This window comes from Amia ocellicauda, chromosome 16 (assembly GCF_036373705.1).
Source record: "Amia ocellicauda isolate fAmiCal2 chromosome 16, fAmiCal2.hap1, whole genome shotgun sequence".
NCBI lineage: Eukaryota > Metazoa > Chordata > Actinopteri > Amiiformes > Amiidae > Amia > Amia ocellicauda.
In genome coordinates this window covers 28658973-28680408 of record NC_089865.1, presented here as the reverse complement: position 1 = coordinate 28680408, position 21436 = coordinate 28658973, and the positions used below count along the sequence as shown (strand labels likewise).

The window sequence follows — 21436 nt, the reverse complement described above, 5'->3', positions numbered from 1 at the left end:
TGGTTCAGGTGAGAGAGAGAGAGAGAGAGAGGCCGTGCGCTGTTCTTTATAGTCTGTCAGATCAATAGGTGATTGGTTCTTGAGTTTTTGAGATTGGATTTCGGTTTCAGCCCCCAGTGTCCTATTGAAGGGGGGCTTGATTTATGACTGATGTCAATCCATGCCTTTTTTTGGAAATGCCGGTTGGCCCGGGTTCGTAGCTCTATGTCGGGATTTTGGCTCTCGTCCACTTCAAATAGTTTTTATCACCTACAGGCCCCTTTCTCCAGACATCTCATAGCAGGATTCCAAACTATTTGGCCTCTTCTCGGTGCCATCCTCCCGAAAACTGTCACTTTGACGCATACCAGTGGCAAGCTGATGAGCTAAGGAAATCTGATAACTTTGGGGGGGAGAGGTCTTCTTTAGATCAATGCTTCAGCTCAGAGCCCAAATGCTCTTATCAAAATACTCCCAACATAACGCTACAACGGTAACCCCTCCCCGAGTGAGACAGCAGGGAGAGAATGGTCCGGCAGGACCGCAAACAACTCAAAAGAGTTGAGAATACCCTGGCCGAGAGCGGCTCGCAGCGAGGCACCGAAAACCAAAAAGAGCGGGACACCGGAGAACATGCTATCAGCAGCTCTGGCACCGCACATAGCTGTTCTACCTCCCTCTGAGGGAGAGAGGGAAACAACCCCAAGAAGACTCCTGCTGCCAGCCACGACACCACACAGCTTCGCGCCCTGGGGCTCAAACTGTCATTTCTACACTCTCAAAGCACTTGGAAGTCCGTTTCATTGATTTTCATGTCGTAACTTTAAACCCACGCATGACCCAATGTCCGGATAAAGCTGGTTCAGTTACTTCCACATTTTGCTTCTTTTGTAAAATGCAAAGTGAATCGAATGAAAATGAAAAGATTGTTTGAACGTTTCAACTGTGTTGCTGAGGAATTCAAGATGCAGCAAGATTGGACTCGCAGCGATGGAGACGGAGGTTTTGGAATCACTGTCACTCCAGTGGAAAGCCTGAAAATCACTACTTTGCAGCAGTGCCAGTGGTGTAGTGGTATCATACAAGATTCCCATTCTTGTGACTCGGGTTCGATTCCCGGCTGGTGCACCTGACATGCTGTGTTTCCCCTCACTTTTTTCCCCACACTCTATCCACGAAGCAACACTCAGCATAGCATGAACAGGATAGTGCATCCAACGGTTGCTTTCGCAAACATCTATGCTTTGCCAAATGGAAATATGATGTCATTCTGGCACTTCACATTTATGTGGAGTTTGACTTTGGTTGACCAATCAACGGTAGCGTTGGTGGTATAGTGGCAAGCATAGCTGCCTTCCAAGCAGTTGATCCGGGTTCGATTCCCGGCCAACGCAAAACAGATACCTTTAGTTGCACATTCGCAGCGGACAGGTGGCAGCAATAGTTCAAAGTGCATGGCTACGTAGATCCCTTTGTTCCTAATGAGAAGTGTGAGTCTGGCAAAATCAGTGACATTTAGTTGCTTTGAGAATTAACGTTGCCACTTGTGTACTTTTTAATGCAACTCTAGTGTTGGGCGAACACGCACCCTTCTGATCTGGAGTCAGATGCACTACCGTTGCGCCACGAGGTCTAATGCCAAAAGAATGGCCCGTGAAACAGTGGTGTTCAAAGTATGTTGATGTCCAAAGTTTGTGTGTGTTCTGTTGGGTTAGGCAGTGGAATGCTTTGATTACTACTACTAGCAAGATAGTCGCTCTATCCACGAAGCAACACTCAGCATAGCAAAGCCTATAGCTCGCTGTTAGTCCGTGTACCTCATAGGTATCACACCTGGCATCAGTGCCCAATAATTCCCTAGCTTTGACAACTGTCTGTCTATGACTGCACCTACAGACGTGGACGAGACGTGGGTTTTAGATCGTATGTGCGTCAACATGAAGCTCGAGAGGTTCACGGTGCCGTAAACAAAACGCTCAAGTCTTTCGAGGGCACTCCAATTGGAATGCTTTCAATTACCCCTACTACTACTAGCGAGATAGTCACTCTATCCACGAAGCATCACTCAGCATAGCAGAGCCTATAGCTCGCTGTTAGTCCGTGTACCTCATAGGTATCACACCTGGCATCAGTGCCCAATAATTCCCTAGCTTTGACAATTGTCTGTCTATGACTTCACCTACAGACGTGGACAAGACGTGGGTTTTAGATCGTATGTGCGTCAACATGAAGCTCGAGAGGTTCACGTTGCCAAAAACAAAATGCTCTAGCCTTTCGAGGGCACTCCAATTGGACCAGCTGTGGGTGCTTGCCATCTCGTCGTTTCTTTCACTTTTCACTTTGCATGCATACACATGTCTCTGAGAATAACGGCACAGAGTGCGTATAAGCCCTAAACGAGAACGAGTGATTAATCCCAGGCTACCGATTTCTTCACTACTTCCTAACTTAAAAGACGGCCTGGAGATGCCAAGGATTGAACGCGGGTACCTCATACATGCACTCTACCACTGAACTACATCCCCACCGGCGAGAGGCTGCTCCCAAACCTTGTATCTCTTGCCAAAAAAATACTCAAACTGTCATTTCTACACTCTCAAAGCACTGGGAAGTCCGTTTCATTGATTTTCATGTCGTAACTTTAAACCCACGCATGACCCAATGTCCGGTTGAAGCTGGTTCAGTTACTTCCACATTTTGCCTCTTTTGTAAAATGCAAAGTGAATCGAATGAAAATGAAAAGATTGTTTGAACGTTTCATCTGTGTTTGCTGAGGAATTCAAGAAGCAGCAAGATTGGACTCGCAGCGATGGCACCAAAAACAGAGCGGGACACCGGAGAACATGCTATAAGCAGCTCTGGCACCGCACATATCTGTTCTACCTCCCTCTGAGGGAGAGAACAACAAGCCAACTGAAGGAGCGGCTTCACAACCTCTCCTTGGCAAGGGCGTACCTGCTTGAGGCAGACTGGGAAAACTTCGCTCTTTGACAAATACCATGGACTGTGGTGCTGACGTGTCTATCCAGAACGGTAACCGCTCCCCCAGTGAGACAACACGGAGAGCATGGTCCAGCAGGACCGCAAACAACTCAGAAGAATGCCTCTCCTTCGGTGCAGCTCAGGTGTACACGTTCAGCAAAGGTCTCCATAACAAGCCGGAAAAACACATTTCTTCCCTCTCCTCCACAATACACTACATGTGCTCCTCCTCCTCAAAAACAACAACAACAACAACAACAACCACAAAAACCTTGTATAATACGCATTTGTTTCAAAGAAATGAAAACACTGGCAAGAAGCATCTGAGGTAAAAAGCCCTACATTTACGCAGAGGACCCAGGCTTCCACAGAGAGCGACCTTTCCAGGGACCGCAGAACTGAGAACGGGCAGGCCAGACATGCTTGTCTGGGAGTTGAACCCAGGATCTCTCGCACCCAAAGCGAGAATCATAACCCTAAACCAACAAGCCACAGGGAGCCTGTTCGGACCTCTTGGGAGTTGAAAATCAACTGGATCTCTCAAGAGTTGAGAATATTCTGGCCGAGAGCGGAGCGCAGAAAGCCACCGAAAACCAAAACGGAGCGGGACACCGGAGAAAATGCTATCAGCAGCTCTGGCAACGCACATAGCTGGTCTACCTCCCTCTCAGGGAGAGAACAACAAGCGACAATCATATCCCTACGCCAACGAGAAAACAGAAGGAGCGGCTTCACAACCTCTCCTTGGCAAGGGCGTACCTGCTTGAGGCAGACCGGGAAACCTACGCTCTTTGACTAATACCATGGACTGTGACGCTGACGTGTCTTTCCAGAACGGTAACCGCTCCCCCAGTGAGACAACACGGAGAGCATGGTCCAGCAGGACCCCAAACAACTCAAAAGAGTTGAGAATACCCTGGCCTAGAGCGGCGCGCAGCGAGGCACCGAAAACGGAGCGGGACACCGGAGAACATGCTATCAGCAGCTCTGGCACCGCACATAGCTGTTCTACCTCCCTCTGAGGGAGAGAACAACAAGTGACAATCATACCCCTACGGCAAAGAGCCAACTGAAGGAGCAGCTTCACAACTTCTCCTTGGCAAGGGCGTACCTGCTTGAGGCAGACCTGGAAACCTACGCTCTTTGGCAAATACCATGGACTGTGGTGCTGACGTGTCTATCTAGAACGGTAACCGCTCCCCCAGTGAGACAGCACGGAGAGCATGGTCCAGCAGGACCGCAAACAACTCAAAAGAATGCCTCTCCTCTCGGAGAACATGAGTAGTAATATAAGGCACTTTTTCGAAGGGGGGCTGCGGGGGATTTCACCTTTGACCTGAACTTGAGTTGAACTTGGGGGGGGGGCCTTCCTAGGGGGTGGGGGTCCTTCCTAGGGGGTGGGGGGTGCTTGTACCACGTCACAGAATAATTACCATATTGATGGATTCCGTGGGAATGTGCAGGGTGGTGGGGTTCTTCAACTGTTTTTCTAACCCTGCACAAGATTTGTTTTTAAGCCAGACTGATTCTTTAGTAAAATAGCTATTTTTCTCTATACGTGTGAAGCTCCAAAAGAGCACTATGTATACCCTTCAGATTTTTTAGAAAACATAGATATTTTTCCCTAAGCTAGTGAAGCTCCAAAAGAGTTGTATTTAAGTCCTCCCGATTTATTTATTAGAATAGCTATTTTTCCCTACGCGAGTGAAGCTCCAAAAGAGTTCTATTAAAGCCCTCCCGATTCTTTAGTAACATAGATACTTCTACTTCTCTTTCATATGGACAAGGGTTATGTCGTTCTGGAGCTTTTTGAGCAAGTGGGGGTGGCGAGGATATGTCTACGTCTTTAGTAACCTCAGATTGGTGAAGAATTAGTATATTTGGGGGTGGAGTTGACAGGGCACTGAAGGAATAGTCTATCACGTTAGAGTCTGGTTTGAAGAATTTAAATATGTGGGGGCGGAGCTAACAGGACACCAGAGGAATGTACAAGTGGGTGGGGGGGGGGGTATTCAACTGTTTTTTCAAGTCCTCCAAAAGATTTGTATTTAAGCCAGACTGATTCTTTAGTAAAATAGATATTTTTCTCTTTACACGTGTGAAGTGATTCTGGGTCTTCAGCTTGTCCGACTGTATCCACGAGAAAACACCCGAGAGGAAAACCCGGGCTAGGGTTCCTTCACGTTAGGATGTGAGACTCGACCGAATCTGGGTTCTGGAGGATGATGAGACAACGCGTGGATACCGCTTTAAAATGGACAAGGGATATGTCGGTCTGGAGCTTTTTGAGTTAAGAGCTGGTGAGGAGATGTCTACGCCTTTTTTAACCAGAATTGAGTACGCTTACAAGGATTGGATGCATGTAAAGGACTGGACAAGGCAAGGGGATGTGGATAAAGCGTTAGAGGCGTTGAAACAGTGGAATAGGGATCGTGAAACTGCACCGCTGCCTCTGATGTTTGAAAGTCACGACTGGGAAAGCGCTCTATCTGTGAATCATAGTAGAACTGTAATGACTATAACTATGACAGGGTACAACAGAATAGTGTTTAGGAAAACACGCTATGCCATACAAATTAGCTTTTTTTTTTACGATGCTGAACCTATTTTTATGGATCCTGAGGATGAAAATTAATATGTTGCTGAAATTGATTTCTACACCCAGGATTGGTCGAAAATGAAAACGGTCATAAAATAATTTAATGAGGGTTTTGAGGTCTTGAGGAAATATGTAGAGTTTGACTCTGTTAAAAAGACACTTTATTTCAACAGCGAGGACGGGCAAAAATCTGGCGGGAGTTGGTTGCATGCTGCCAAAGACATCGACAATGACTTTGTCGACATTGCCCCCATGCCCCCAACCGTCTAACTGTGATTTAATACATGATGTAGTAAAAATATTGTAAAAAAGTAGCCACCCCCCTTGCTCTTGGTTTACATTAAAAGAGCAGGTCTGTTACGAGACTCTACAGCCCTCTTACGAACGAGGACCTCCCTTGGTCCTACAATCCGGACATTTTATACCAGCCTGAGCGCTCTTACCGCGGCTACCCGCCACTACCTCAAGATGAAACAGCCCGCTGTTCAATGGAAGAAACGACTAACACCACCGACTCCCTGGCTCAAGAGACCCCGAACATCGCTGCTTTTGTGGCGGCATCTCAGGAGAGCTGTACTATGGCTCTAGAAACACCTCAACCAGCGCTGAGCAAACCAACGATCATCAAACCTGCCGGGGGGCGTGACGAAGGCGACGGTTTTAGACCAGAGGTCAACGCTGAAGTAAGTAGAATTATTAAGAACGCCCTGGTGTATATACTGAATGCTCTCATCGATCGAGCCCTGAAAGAAGTCTGCCTGGGGTGTGAAGTGAATCATCCTAGCCAGATGAGACACAGCTGTCTGTTTGAACCAGAAACATGTTATTTCTATCTCTATTTCAAGGATATTTACTAAAAACTGAACAAACCTTAGTTAAAACAAGCACTAGTCAAAGCATTATCTTATCATCATCTGCATGTCTGTCCCGTGCAGGTCCAGAAAATTATAGATGAAATTTTGTTGGAGCTGAAAAAGGAGCCGTACATCAGAGAGAAACTCAACCAGCTGTTCGACGAGTTGGATGAGAGCAGCAGAAAAACCTCCGTCAAGCTGAAGGAATATTTCTTCCGTAAAGAAAGTAAAGCAGAGTACAAGGAGAAGGAATTTGATCTGTTCGAAACCGACTCAGAGGCTGAAAGCAACTGAAAGCACCTGAAGATGGGGAATGTTCTGGATTGATTCTGTAACCGGATTTGTAGCCAACAAACCACGACAAATCTGAGGGCCCTATTGTACAAAGCATTGGAAAAGAAAGTGGCCGACGAGCACTTTTTCTCTACAGCTTTGACTGTCGACGATGCTCAACTTTCAAACCTGGAGCATTTAATGGATGATGTGAAAAAGACTGAGGGGTATGAAAACTGGTCGGCTATGATAGCTGTTGCAAGGAACGATGTTAGACCATTTCATCAACATTTATATAATCTTTTACAAGTCATGTTTAATGAATGGTTGTTTATTTTTAAAATAGCACATATTATTGTTTTATATATGTATGTAATCATTGTGTGTACTTATAAAATAAAAGCCGGTGTAGTAGTGGATATAGAGCAAGTAACCAATCAGTTGATGTCTTTTTGTTTAAATAATGGGGAAAATTGCTGTATGTGTTATACTTTTCTCAATTGCTTAAAAATGAATAAAAGAGCCATTTTCTAAATAATTTAGTGTGCTTTTACAGAATGTCTCGACAAGCTCCTAGGATGAAGGATTTGTACTACAACCCCGCCAAAGTAGGGAGTTTGGGGGGTCGGAAGGGATTCCGGAGAGGGCTGTCAGAGCAGGGTATTAAGGCAGATAAGATAAGTGTGGCCGAGTCGTTGTCTGCGCAAGATGCTTACACCCTACATAAACCGGATAGAATTAACTTTAAAAGAAATCGTGTGTATGTTTCAGACATAGATTCACAATGGCAGGTGCATCTAGTAGATATGTCAAATTTATCAAAACATAATAAAGGGTACACATTCATGTTGACGTGTATAGATATATTATCAAAATATGCGTGGGTGCGAGTGTTGAGGAAAACCGGCGTTGTTGTTACGCAGGCCTTGAAAGATATACTCTTGCAGGGGCGCTGTCCTAAAAAACTACAGTCTGATAAAGGTAAAGAGTTTCTCAATAGAGAATTCCAGAATCTTTTGAAAAGACACAAAATACATCATTTCACCACAGGAAATGAGCTTAAGGCCTTGATTGTGGAGAGATTTAACAGAACTATAAAGACAAAAATGTGGAGATACTTCACAGCTAACAATACTCAAACGTATCTCGATAGAGTTCAAGAGTTTGTGAATGCTTACAACGACAGTTATCATAGAAATATTAAAATAAAACCTGTAGAGGTGGATAACAGTCATTCTTTCAAGGTCTTTAAAAATGTCTATGGTCCGTTTAAAGCCTCAAAGAAACAGGTTTACAAGTTCAAAGTAGGAGATGTTGTAAGAGTTTCAAAGCTACGGAGACCCTTTGTAAAAGGTTATGAGCAAACTTTTTCGGATGAATATTTCACCATTACCGAACGTGTGGCTCGAACCCCGCCTGTGTACAGGTAAAAAGACTACGGGGAGTCTATAGAAGGTACTTTTTATGAGGAGGAGTTACAAAATATTGTAGTGGGGAATGATAACGTATTCAGAGTAGAAAAGATTTTAGGGAAAAAAACTGAAAACAGGAAAAAATATGTGTTGGTAAAATGGGCGGGGTGGCCTGAAAAGTTCAATAGCTGGGTTTTGGCTAGTGCGGTGTGGGATATACGGCCGGTATACAAGTGAAAGCTCATGGAGGATCTTTCATTATGGGTCATGAAGATGGAAGAGGGAGGATTCTATGTGATGCTGCCTAGTAACGCGTCCCTCAACATTTATCCTAACAACACCATTTCTAGTTTTACGGTCAAATTTGTAAAACCTATAGAACTGTGGGGGCCCTGGGAGGTGGGGTTGTCGGAAATACAGTACCCCCACACTTGGGCTGTAGTACGCGATGAAGACTTGGTCTTTTCAATTTTGGACGTCGGAATTAAAAAAACAGTGGTCCTTCACATTACAAGATGGTTATTATGAAAATATTGAAAAATTATTAGAAGAGATGAACAAACAGATCTCTGGAGGGAAACAACCTGTCAGAATACATTACAGTTCGATTAAAAATAAAGTTTACATGGAGTCCGCATCTACGATAAGAATTAAAACCAGCGGTAACCTATGCCAGATTTTAGGGTTTTACACCAACAAGGAGGATGAATTTAAGGATAGAATAGCTCCATACCCCGCGGATATCCGCTCAGGATTTTACACCCTTTATATTTACACGGACATAATTTCACACCAGAGGGTGGGGGATAGTTACGTCCCCCTTTTATGAAATGTACATATTAAGGGTAAAAACAACGATGTGGTCACAATTACTTATGACAAGCCATACTACGTACCTGTCTCCAAGACTCATTTTGACAGTATTACGATTGAAGTGAAATCAGATCAGAATATTGACATACCCTTCCATTTTGGTAAAGTTATAAGCAAACTACATTTTCGACCTGTGAAACATTGTGTACACGGCTAAAATGACTATCATGAGGGGTTATGTCGATCCTAAAGACTATGTCAACTATTACAAAATGCAGGCCGGTAACGGTTTGCCAGGGTTCGCTGGGGCTAATGTGATGTATGGGAGCGGAATAGGTTGACTCTTTCGAGGACTTTTCAGGATGGCTATGCCTCTTCTCAGGTGAGGTTTTGATATAGCGAAACCGCATCTTAAATCAGCCGCCAAACACATCGTAAGCGATGTGATCAGCAGCGCTATGGCAAGATCCAACAACAACGATAATCAGGAGGGTTCGGGTCTAATGGGGGGAGAGGTCTTCTTTAGATCAGTGCTTCAGTTCAGAGCTAAAATGCTCTTATCAAAACACACCCAAAATAACACTACACCTAAACATGTATACAGAATGTCTGTTCTTGTAAAGATTTTTAAAAATGTCATGCGTGTTAAAGAAAAGAAAAGCTTTAATACAAAAGCATTTTTATTTGACATAATCCGATATAATCATTACATTATAAAATGTAAAAAAAAAACATTACAGAATAAGACTATATCATGTTGTAAAAATTGTGTAATACATGTCAAAATATGGATATACAACATAATAAAAGTATCTAACGTTAAATACAAAGACTTTGCTTTTCCCCTTTCCAACTGCAAGTACACATTTATACCCTTAATAAGGTGTCCATCTATGTTTTGATGCAGGTTTCATTCTTTTCTGTCTGTTCAACCCAATCACTCTCACCGGCCTTATAGAGGCAGATTTTGTTATGGGTGGTTTGGTTAGGGATTGTTGATTGAGGCATGTTCAGACACGCCAAAGCTTGGAGGAAATCTCTCCACCCCGTAGGCCTCCTACTATCCAGAATCTTATTAGAACTCGTTAAATTCTTGATCAAATCAAACATGTGCGATCCTTTAATCACCCGACCTTTAAAAAATTCACCTTGGTTATTCCAGGAGGTCACCCGAGGTGTGTTAAACATTTTATGTAGAATATATTTTGCATTTCTTTGACTTCTTACAGGCATGCTTTTCAATACATCTGATAAAACCACATCTGCCTGTACAGGGTGTTCTTCTTCTATTTCAATAACCGCACTACTTTCAGAAAGCTGCTCTTTCTCCGAAGGCAACATTAAAGTTAGAGTACTCTGGCTTTTTGCACCCTGTTTAACGATACTCAGATATCTCTGGAAGCTAGAAGGTTGGATAAGAAAGGCAAGGCTATGCTCAAGAGGGGTCCGATAAAACCACCAAAGTCTTTCTCTTCTTTTTAATGGATAACTTCTTGTTAGTGAGGATCTTTATAACAGACTTTTGTTGTTTTAGTTCACCCAGTTGAAAAGCTGTAAAAGATATATTGCCCCGTAGAACGTTTAAGGCGATTTCACATAAAGTTTCTATCAGATCAGAAGGGGCGGCCAACAACACAGCTTTCCTCTGATGAGGATTACCCTCATATAATATTTTTAAAAGCGGTAGGTTTCTTCTTATCCTAGCCGACATTCTATTTTTTTTTTCTTCTCTTTAGCACGTAGACTACAGGCCAATCTGGGGGCAGCAAACCCGCTCTGAGTCGATAGTCTATGGGAGTTTGCGCTTTTAAATCCACTACCAAGTATCCGTAAGTGTTTTTAGTCGTGTCTTCGAACAATTCCAAAAAGAATTTACATTGTCTGGGGTACATTTGCCGGGCCAAAGTGTTCACCTGCAACTTATCTCTAGGATTTTTGAAAAGAATAATATAATTAGCATTTAAATTGATCGTTCGACTCTTTTTACTAGATAGATGATGCTCAAATTTCTATGGTGTGTATATTTTGTAAAAGCTTTCTCCACTTCGCTATTGTCACTAGCCGTTTCCATGAGATCGTCTATCACCATTAAATTGCATTTGTCACTGGGTAACAAATCATCGTCACAAAGCGATGTGGGGACACCTTCCACAAATTTAAGATTTTTAATTTTAACCATTAGCTCATCGTACAGAGGTTGCCAACATGAGTAACACCAAACTATGTTATCGAGAGTTTGTGTTATAGCCGTTTCAGAATTCTCTAAAAGCCTTTTAAGAAAAAAACTTTTACCAGAATTGGAAGGACCCGATATAATACATGAAAAGGGGTGTTGAAGTCTGTTATCGAATACCCCGTCAATATGCATAGGGTAGCGTATTATAGTCGGGCAAAATAACTCTTTTGTTGTACACTACCCGAAACCTTTTCTGTAGTGGCCTGTTTTCGAGAATGTACACCTTATTATTTCGGACGATCTGATTTCCGGAAGTAATCACCTCTTGAGGTTGAATTCCTTGATCTAGGCCTGCAACGTAATTTTGAACCAAAGTCATTAGAGACTTGATATTGATCAGTTTCTTGTGAGTGTGATTCAAAGTTATACCTTTCACCTTCATACAGCTCTTTCCTGAAGCTGTTTTATAAGCGTATGTCTTTGGACCCCCAGAAACAAACTCTACGATGTGGCATCCAATCACCCAGTCTGCTGACCAAGACTACAGAGTCCGTGTCATGATATAAAGATCGCTCCTGCAGACGCTCCATTAAACTATACAATTCTAATCTAGCATAAGCTGTTGTAAAAACAGCTATAAAAACGTTGACATTCCCCGGCTTGGTCGGGAAATCTTGAGGTCGTCGCCACTGAACCTGAGCTACTCTGTCAGTTACAAAGCTAAAGTGTGACACATCATGCTCTTTGGAAAACAGAAATTGAAGAAACTGCGGCGGATCTTTAATCAAGGTAGTGTTTATTCTACTAGACCGCTCTCCAAATTTACCCCACAGACTATTTAGAATCAGTTTTGATATCTGTCTCTTTGCTGGGTTTACAGTTATGTTGCTCGTATCCAACCTGATTCCCTCTTTTTCAAGATATTTCTGAATATAGCTCTCTTTACTGGTTTCATCAATACACCATGAAGGGTAACCGGAAGCCTCCTGCTTCCCTTTAAGGTGTGTCATGATGTAATCGACAAAAAGCGTGTCAGATTTTTCAGAGAAATGCCAGACCTCATACACTTTACCGACTCTGTATCCTTTCACAATCACTTTATTAAGCTCCACGCTGCACCACACCCCTGTCAATGACCTCTCATCATCCTCATGCGGACACTCCACCGTCTGGTTTTCAGTTTCAACGCACGTTCTACATAGCGGAAACATCAATTTTCCCGAAGCTCTATAAGGCAAAACTGGCAAGAAAAGCCCCCTGGGTGGATACATCGTGACCTTGATTAAGCCAAAGTATTGCTGGAGATCGAGAAAGTCACGATAAATTATGGTGGGGTGTCCTACGGGGAAAATACAATATAAATACAACCGGCAAACTCATAAGCTGTACGAATCCCATTTTCCTCTGAAAAACCATCCAGAAAGTAGGGACCCATTCTAACCTCCCCATAATTCAAAGCGTGTCTGATCAAGATGTTATGATTGTCAGACATGTATTCCAACCATTGGATGGAGGCCGTAGAAAAACTCTTTTGAAGGCATCTGTAATTGTCCGGCGTTATAATGGCGATGGTGTTTTTCTGCAAGAAATTGGCTCGAAACATTTTCATACAGAGAGAAGCTATTGTCGTACACTGTAAAGGGTCAAGACCCGCTGTCTTAATGACTTCATGCCTGAACCTAACACATGATTCTTTAAGGATCAACACATCATTTCTACAATAGGCGGCCATGTCCTTTCTGAAATCAAAAATGCCATCCTTAACCATGTCATACCAGTTGAAGAAGTCCTGCCTTTCCCGAGTCATCATGGATTCAACCCCATAATAACTGGGTGCCGGGTAGACGCCTCTATAATTCTGTGTTTCGACCGTGTTCAAAAAGTGGCAGAACCAGCCCTTTTCTCGCGTTTCAAACCACAACGCTTTAGGTAAAGCGCTCAGTTTCATGGGTAAGAAGTTGAGCGAGTCTATGTAACGCTGGTTGAAATCATGGTCTGTGAAACACATTATTTTACACCCCTGCGCTATGATGTCGGGGGTTACACTGCTTTCCACCAAATATTTTATCAATATATAAGAGTCATACCCCCTAGCATTATGAGCTATGAATGTGTAATCTCGATACTTTGGACAGCGGTATTTTTGAAGGAAACCCTCAACACATGACTCACCAGCCGCAGCCCACTCGCGATCCAACATGTCTATACAGTGAATATAATTCGCTATATGAATGCCTCCTTCCTGCCTACACTCAAAGTCATAAAAGACATACTTGTTATGAAGGGGTGCCAGTTTAACAGACTGTATGAAACATTGGTGTTCCGTCTCGGGTGTTAAGTCGGCGTTACAGAGATGACACCTCAGAGCGGCACACTTGTGGGGTTTATCCTCTTTATAGGTGAACTGTCTATAACACTGGAGACAGAATTTTGTTTTATCGCAAGGGCTGATGCTTTGACCCGTACCCCCTCTAGGTATTTTGTGTTCGGAAAAACTGAAAGCGGACCGACAGATCCTTAAACAATCCTTACACCGCACTGTGGGAGCTTCACCCTTTCGACATTGCTGATGGTAACACACATTACAGTACCCGGCGCATTGATGGTTCTTCCTATCGTTAAAACCCTTGTAGCAAAAATCACAGACGTACCAACAACCCAGAAAAGCCTTCAAATTTCTAATACCGTAGTAATGATTTTCGTGAAGGAAAAGAAACAATGTGTGGGGGTTAAACTCTGAGTGAGTTTGAAATGTGTCAAATACATCATTTATCACACAATGGTACCAGACTATGATCTTAACATCCGCCACCTCCTCAAATTTGTGGTTATCTGAGAAAGTCACCATCTCCTGTTCCGATAGACCCGCTGCCTGATGCATTTGCAGAGCATCATGCAAAACCTGCTCTGCAACTATATTAGGTTTGAGCAGGCGTACTATACTATACGCAAAGCATGTTTTGTTATTTGTATTACCCTCATTCACTATTTGCCCGAGTTTCTTATGAATTATTTCAGTCTTGAGACAACTTGACAATCTCCTACGAACACCACCCTCAGGGTTACGAACAACGTTAATGACCAAGACCAGACTTTCATCGGCCAGGATGAAGACTTGACTCTGAAGCAGGTTTTAAATTTTAGATAGAAAAGCCTCAACATCTAACTCATCACCTCTCATTATGGTAAAAACACTGCTAAATAATGAATCCGCTCTCAGCTCCAACTGCACCACATCCTGGGGTCTAACACGTTTGGTAATTCGGTCAAGCATATTTTGTATAATATCATGCATTGTAACAAATATCTCTGCATAATTGTCGCAGTTGAATAATTCTGCAAAGCTAAATCTGTGAACAATTTCAAAATTACCGAAGTTTGGTCTGTCTACGTGCTCTACACCCCCATCATTATTATCAACATCGATATTATGGCAATCCCCACCATCACCAGCATTTGATCTATGGTTACTCCCCCGAACATCTTCAGCCTCATTGTTGATATTTTGAACATCGCTAAGCTCGCGACTAAACCCATTGTCAACACCTGCAGCTTCACTGTTCTGACCTCCGCCACAACCCCTTTGTTGTACATTGTTTAAAGCATGCTGAAGACCTTCAAAAGTGTCAACACAATTGTCATTTACAATGTGGTTAGATGCATACTCAAAAACGTTTTCTGTTGGAGCAGGACTAGTAATAAGTTGGGGTTGTTTTGTTAAATTGTTTGCGTTCGGAAGGGGTAGGTGTTCTAAGGAATCAACCATTTGTAGTAGCCAGCCGCAGTAATGAACTGTCTGAAATAGACTCCGATGAACCTGAAACACATGAGAACGGATACGTTTAATCACAGACGGTAACACAAAAAAATAAAAAAAAAATAATAATAATAATAATGATAAAAATAATAATAATAATAAATAAATAATAATAAAATTAATAATAATAATAATAATAATAATAATAAAATAATAATAATAATAATAATAATAATACATAACAATAATAATCATAACATAAATAACATCCTTAAACAAACAATACATTATTATCATAATTCGATTTATGTAAACCTATAGCTTTTAAATGAACTATTCTTACTCTTATTAATACAATAGTGCTCAGATTATTATAGACCATTCATAATAAAATATATAAAAAAATGTTTAAAGAATAACTACATCTAGAATGTTGTATTACAATAATAGACAACGTTAATAATTGTCTCAATAAAGCGTGTGCTACGAAAACATTAATAATAACGGTCTAAGTAAGTACATTGTAAAATGACAAGAACCCGGACAATATTATCGTTTCATAAATAATAGTTTTAAATACTTGGTTGTAAAAGCGTATAAACGATGCAAACAGACCGTTTAAATGCAGACGTCTTCTTAGATCCGGCGTTCCTGATTCAAGCTCATCATCATCACTTTCGGTGTCTTAAAACGGAGACATGTATAAACATAAGTTAATAACCTAGGTTAGTCTGGGCGCTGCAGCCAGGTTACTTTCACTTTCAAACGTAGACTACTACAATCCTTTAAACAGTACAGATCCCAGGATGCCTCGGGGCCAGACTGCGTGCGCATCATTCTGCTCAGATGGCTCGGCGCAGGCCCTCAGCACAGCACGCCCGGTCAGCGCCAAACAATAGAGCCATTGTGCACACTGTGTACAATATAACCACGGCTCCATCTCTCGGAGTGATGGAATAAAGGTCTCACTCACCCTCGGAACGCGTTATTTTCCGTAAATATTTTGACACAGGTCGGTCTGGATAGATCCTCTGATAAAAACACAAAATAATATAAAAATCCGCCCGTATAGATCCATAATTTAACATCACACATCCTGGCGAGATATTTATTACATGTATGAATTGGAAAGGATAACCTACGCGGCTCAGCGTTTGACGTGCTGGGTCACTCGTCATCTAATGTCGGGAACAAATCTGAAAGTAAATATGGTTATATGAAAATAAAATGTACATAGGATCATAACGCGTATAATTAATACGGTCGATACATTATTAAATGAGTCTTACCCGTGTTCATTGATTCGCTCGTGTAGAAATCGAGCACATTGTACGGGGCGCTCGGTAATCCTGCAGATACACGGGTGTTTGTTAGAAACATCGCGCTGTGCCTATTATTTATAAAAATTAAAAAATATATCAATAAATAATTGTACCTAGTGTAAAAGGCTCTTGAGATGTTTGAAAATCTGCGTTTCCTATAAACAGAATTTAAACGTTTAAATACAATTCAAATATATTTAAAACATTTCAAATATTAGATTTCTTAAATACGTATGTAAATGTAGCATATTTTTAATCTTTCTGAACTAGTGTATGGATATCTAAACACTTCGCAATTATATTTCTTGATTAATTGAATTATACTTACCATCAAAGTTTGAGAAGTTTAGTGTCCGCTCCGCATGGTCGTGGCCGGGCATCCTGATGTCTCTTTGTGTGGACCGTGCAGGCAGCGTGTTGACCAAATGGACTGAATCTCCGCCGCAAACCCGCATTTAAACACCGCGCTGTGCGCGTGAACGCGCTGATGACCACCGCAATCCCCGCAAACTTTAACACATAACGGCTGTATGTACCTCCAGATTCCTAAATGTTTTGTGGTAACCATCATTCTTTAATTTGATATCATGTTTTTATATCTTCATTCAGCCTAATGGTTAAGAATAACTTATATTTTGATAGCCTTATAGTTACAGGTTCCAACATCGTTTCGGGTAGGATTCTTTATCACATTATTGTGTTAAGTTAAACTTTTTTTTTTTTTTTTTTTTAAATACAAGCGGCTAGATAACAGCTTGTTCTCATCAGAATCTGAGCCCTTGAGATTAGCGTTCCAGCCTGCACTCGGTTTATATGTAAACCCACACACACACACTCACACTCACACACGCACGCACGCAAATGTACACACACGCACGCATGCAAATGTACACACACACACACACACACGATGTGCTGAGATCGTATTGAGTGTATTTACTTAATCTTAATGCATGAATGGTTTATATTACATAATAATTTGATGTTTGATTACTAATATTATTACAAATGCTGCTTTTATTGAGTTGTATTGAAATGTCCCAGTTTCTACATATATAGTCTATGCTTCTTATATTACATATATATTCTATAACTCTTCTATATTTAAGGATTTCTTAACTTAGTAACGTTACATTGCTTTTACATCACCGGGTGTTGTGAACACACACACATACACCTTTAAAACTTCATAATTGTATTTATTCAATCTTTACATTGCTTCACTAGCATAGGGAAAAATATCTATGTTTTCCAAAGAATCTGAAGGGTTTACATAGCGCTCTTTTGCAGCTTCACACGTATAGAGAAAAATAGCTGTTTTACTAAATAATCAGTCAGTCAGCTTAAAGACAAATCTTTTAGAGGGCTTGAAAAACAATTGAAGACCCCCACCACCCTGCACATTCCTTCGGAATCAATCAATATGGTAATTATTCTGTGATGTGGTACAAGCACCCCCCACCCCCTGACTTCAACTCAAGTTCAGGAGAGGCCCCCTGAGTTCAAGTCAAAGGTCAAATCCAAATAGCTGTTCTACCTCACTAAGAGGGAGAGAGGGAAACAACCCCAATTAGACTCCTGTTACCAGCCACGACACCACACAGCTTCGCGCCCTGGGGCTCGTCCAGGAGTTGAACCCGGGACCTCTCGCACGCTAAGTGAGAATCAAACCCTAAACCAACGAGCCAACTGAAAAATTGATGTTACAAGTCCTCTCTGGCAAGGGCGTACCTGCTTGAGGCAGACTGGGAAACCTACGCTCTTTGACAAATACCATGGACTGTGGTGCTGACGTGTCTATCCAGAACGGTAACCGCTCCCCCAGTGAGACAGCACAGAGAGCATGGTCCAGCAGGACCACAAACAACTCAAAAGAATGCCTCTCCTTTGGTGCAGCTCAGCTGTACACGTTCAGCAAAGGTCTCCATAGCAAGCCGGAAAACCACATTTCTTCCCTCTCCTCCAAAATACACTACATGTGCTCCTCCTCCTCAACAACAACAACAACAACAAAAACCTTCTATAATACGCATTTGTTTCAAAGAGAAGAAAACACTGGCAACAGCATCTGGGGTCAAAAGCCCTGCATTTACGCAGAGGACCCAGGCTCCCACAGAGAGCGACCTGTCCAGGGACCGCAAAACAGAGAAGAGGCAGGCCAGACGGGCTCATCCGGGAGTTGAACCCGGGACCTCTCGCACCCAAAGCAAGAATCATACCCCTAGACCAATGAGCCATGGGGAGCCTGTCCAGACCTCTCAGGAGTTGAAAATACCCTGGCCGAGAGCGGCGCGCAGAAAGGCACCGAAAACCAAAACAGAGCTGGACACCAGAGAACATGAGTAGTAATATAAGGCACTTTTTCGAAAGGGGGGGCTGCGGGGGATTTGACCTTTGACCTGAACTTGAGTTGATCTTGGGGGGGGGCCCTTCCTAGGGGGTGGGGGTCCTTCCTATGGGGTGGGGGGTGCTTGTACCGCATCACAGAATAATTACCATATTGATGGATTCCGAGGGAATGTGCAGGGTGGTGGGGTTCTTCAATTGTTTTTCTAACCCTGCACAAGATTTGTTTTCAAGCCACACTAATTCTTTAGTAAAATAGCTATTTTTCTCTGTACGTGTGAAGCTCCAAAAGAGCACTATGTATACCCTTCAGATTTTTTAGAAAACATAGATATTTTTCCCTAAGTTAGTGAAGCTCCAAAAGAGTTGTATTTAAGTCCTCCCGATTTATTTAGTAGAATAGCTATTTTTCCCTACGCGAGTGAAGCTCCAAAAGATTTCTATTAAAGCCCTCCCGCTTCTGTAGTAATATACATACTTCTACATAAGCGAGATCCGCGAGGCTGTCTCTTCAACAGGGCCAAAGCAGTTTCAAACTGGTTATGTCGGTCTGGAGCTTTTTGAGCAAGTGGGGGTGGCGAGGATATGTCTACGTCTTTAGTAACCTCGGATTGGTGAAGAATTAGTATATTTGGGGGTGGAGTTGACAGGGCACTGAAGGAATAGTCTATCATGTTAGAGTCTGGTTTGAAGAATTTAAATATGTGGGGGCGGAGCTAACAGGACACCAGAGGAATGTACAAGTGGGTGGGGGGGGGGTCTTCAACTGTTTTTTCAAGTCCTCCAAAAGATTTGTATTTAAGCCAGACTGATTCTTTAGTAAAATAGATATTTTTCTCTTTACACGTGTGAAGTGATTCTGGGTCTCAGCATGTCCGACTGTATCCACGAGAAAACACCCAAGAGGAAAACCCGGGCTAGGGTTCCTTCACGTTAGGATGTGAGTAGATAGTAGGGTTTTTTGGGCGCGGCCTATTTTGTTATGACGTATGCCCTAAGCTTATTAATATTCCTACGTCATAATTGGGGGGCGTGATTTTAGGTAGTTATTTCCTTAATTATTCCTACGTCATATCCGTCAGAAAGTGTACACCCATAAAACCCTGAACAACAAGGCCGCCCATAACCGGTTGTTCTTGTTGTTCTTGTTGGTCAACTGTAGAGTGTGAATGGGTCGGCTCTTCCTGTAGTGGTTGGGGGTCTTTTTTAAATATACATGTAATGGTTTAGTAAATCTAAACCGTTATAAGATCAACAAGTTCTGTTGTCTGTAATGGTCCCAGGTCTTAACAATGCCATTTTGAATAGTGCGTTTATCATATTCACACTGTCTCTGTCTCTGTCTGTCTCTCTCTCTCTCTCTCTCTCTCTCGCCCAAGCATTTTATAAGATCAACAAGTTCTGTTGTCTGTAATGGTCCCAGGTCCTAACAATGCCTGTTTTGCATAGGGTACTTATGTTATCCACAATGTATATGGCTCTGTCTCTCCCCTCAAATTTAATTAAAAATAAAATTAAAAAAGAGGGTGTGTGTGTGTGTGAGTGTTTGTGTGTATAGGTTAATTGTTTTTGTAAAAAAAAAAAAAAAAAAAAGCTGTGGTTATATTTTATCTCACACATAATGTGTTCATTCGTTTTACTTAAATACATTCTAGGGTCTTAAAGCTCATAAGAGTTAGACTTAAGATAAGGATATGTTTTTAAGGTATTTTAGCAGTCTCAATCCCTGATGATAAGGAATCATTTAAAAAATAAAAACAACTGATCACTCAATGCTAAATAGATCACAACACTCAAGGCTAAATCACTCACACCATGGAGGGTGGGGGTGGGCTCAGACAAACGTAGGTATGGCATGTGGTATCAAAACATTCAGAATACTTTTAAACTATATAATTTATAAGCTTTGTAAAATAAACCCAAATATCTCTTTTGCGGGGATAAACGCTGTTCTGAGTAGTTTGTGACTTGTTTAATACCAAACAAAGCATCGCTATTAAAAAAAAAAAAAAAAAAAATCACTGTAAAAGAGCTAGTTATTTTAGATCTTTATAGTTATTTTCTTGGCTCAGGTTGTTTTTTAGCACTTATAAAGGCCTGAAATACTCTTAGTGGTTATTGACTATAGGTCTTGATGCTTACAAATGTTTTTTTGAGAGACCAAAAGGTTCTAATAAAAGTTTAGAGTAGAGAGGAGAGAGATCGTCTCCATCTTGGTTTCTATTTGAAATTTGATGCAGTGTCATTTTATTGGTTGGTTTTGATATGTTAATTGGTAACAGGACGGCACAAAGGCCAGCCCAGAACAATGCCTTACAAGCAGATCCGGCATCTGGCCATCAGTATAAGTATGAAGGTCTGGTCTTCAGCTCGACAGACTCATACTGACCTTTCGATTTAAGCCTAAAGATCAACAATGTCCGGAAACAACATCAACGACTTCGATTTAAACGAGTTTTTAGGTAAGTCTTCAGATTATTTTCATTGACTCAGAGCGTGTTGTGGGCATGTATTGTAAATAAGGCTATAACATCTGTTTTAAGTTCTGTAAAATTATTTTTCAGCCAGTCAACAGGAGTTAATTCCCAACGCTGAGGACATCATCTGGAACAACGACGGTAAGATTTTTGTGTTTGCGCTCATGGGTTCTTATGTATGGGTGTGTGTGGTTTTGAAGCGGCTCATTAGAGTTATGAAAACGTTTTAATATATATTAATGCTCTTTAATTACACAGAAACTATCGAAAGGCCTGTGATTAATGTCTCCGAGGATCAACCAAGAGAAGTGGTTGTCCCTAGACAGGCTGTCTGCCGACCGGGTAAGAACTAAACCCCTGTTTGTTTGTATAACGTTTCTGTAAGATGTTTGAGGCCAGTTTTGTTAATTTTAAAAAATTATCCTTTCTAACAGTATTAAGAAACG

General features: G+C 41.8%; 3 non-coding genes across 3 annotated transcripts; 2 read left to right on the top strand and 1 right to left on the bottom strand.

The window, feature by feature from the left end:
- The first annotated feature begins 1036 nt into the window (after positions 1–1036).
- trnag-ccc (transfer RNA glycine (anticodon CCC)) lies at positions 1037–1107 on the top strand. The gene has a single exon. It is a non-coding gene; the product is annotated as a tRNA-Gly (tRNA).
- A 194-nt stretch (positions 1108–1301) lies between these two features.
- trnag-ucc (transfer RNA glycine (anticodon UCC)) lies at positions 1302–1373 on the top strand. The gene has a single exon. It is a non-coding gene; the product is annotated as a tRNA-Gly (tRNA).
- A 16958-nt stretch (positions 1374–18331) lies between these two features.
- trnap-ugg (transfer RNA proline (anticodon UGG)) lies at positions 18332–18403 on the bottom strand. Its single transcript has one exon. It is a non-coding gene; the product is annotated as a tRNA-Pro (tRNA).
- Positions 18404–21436: the final 3033 nt, after the last annotated feature.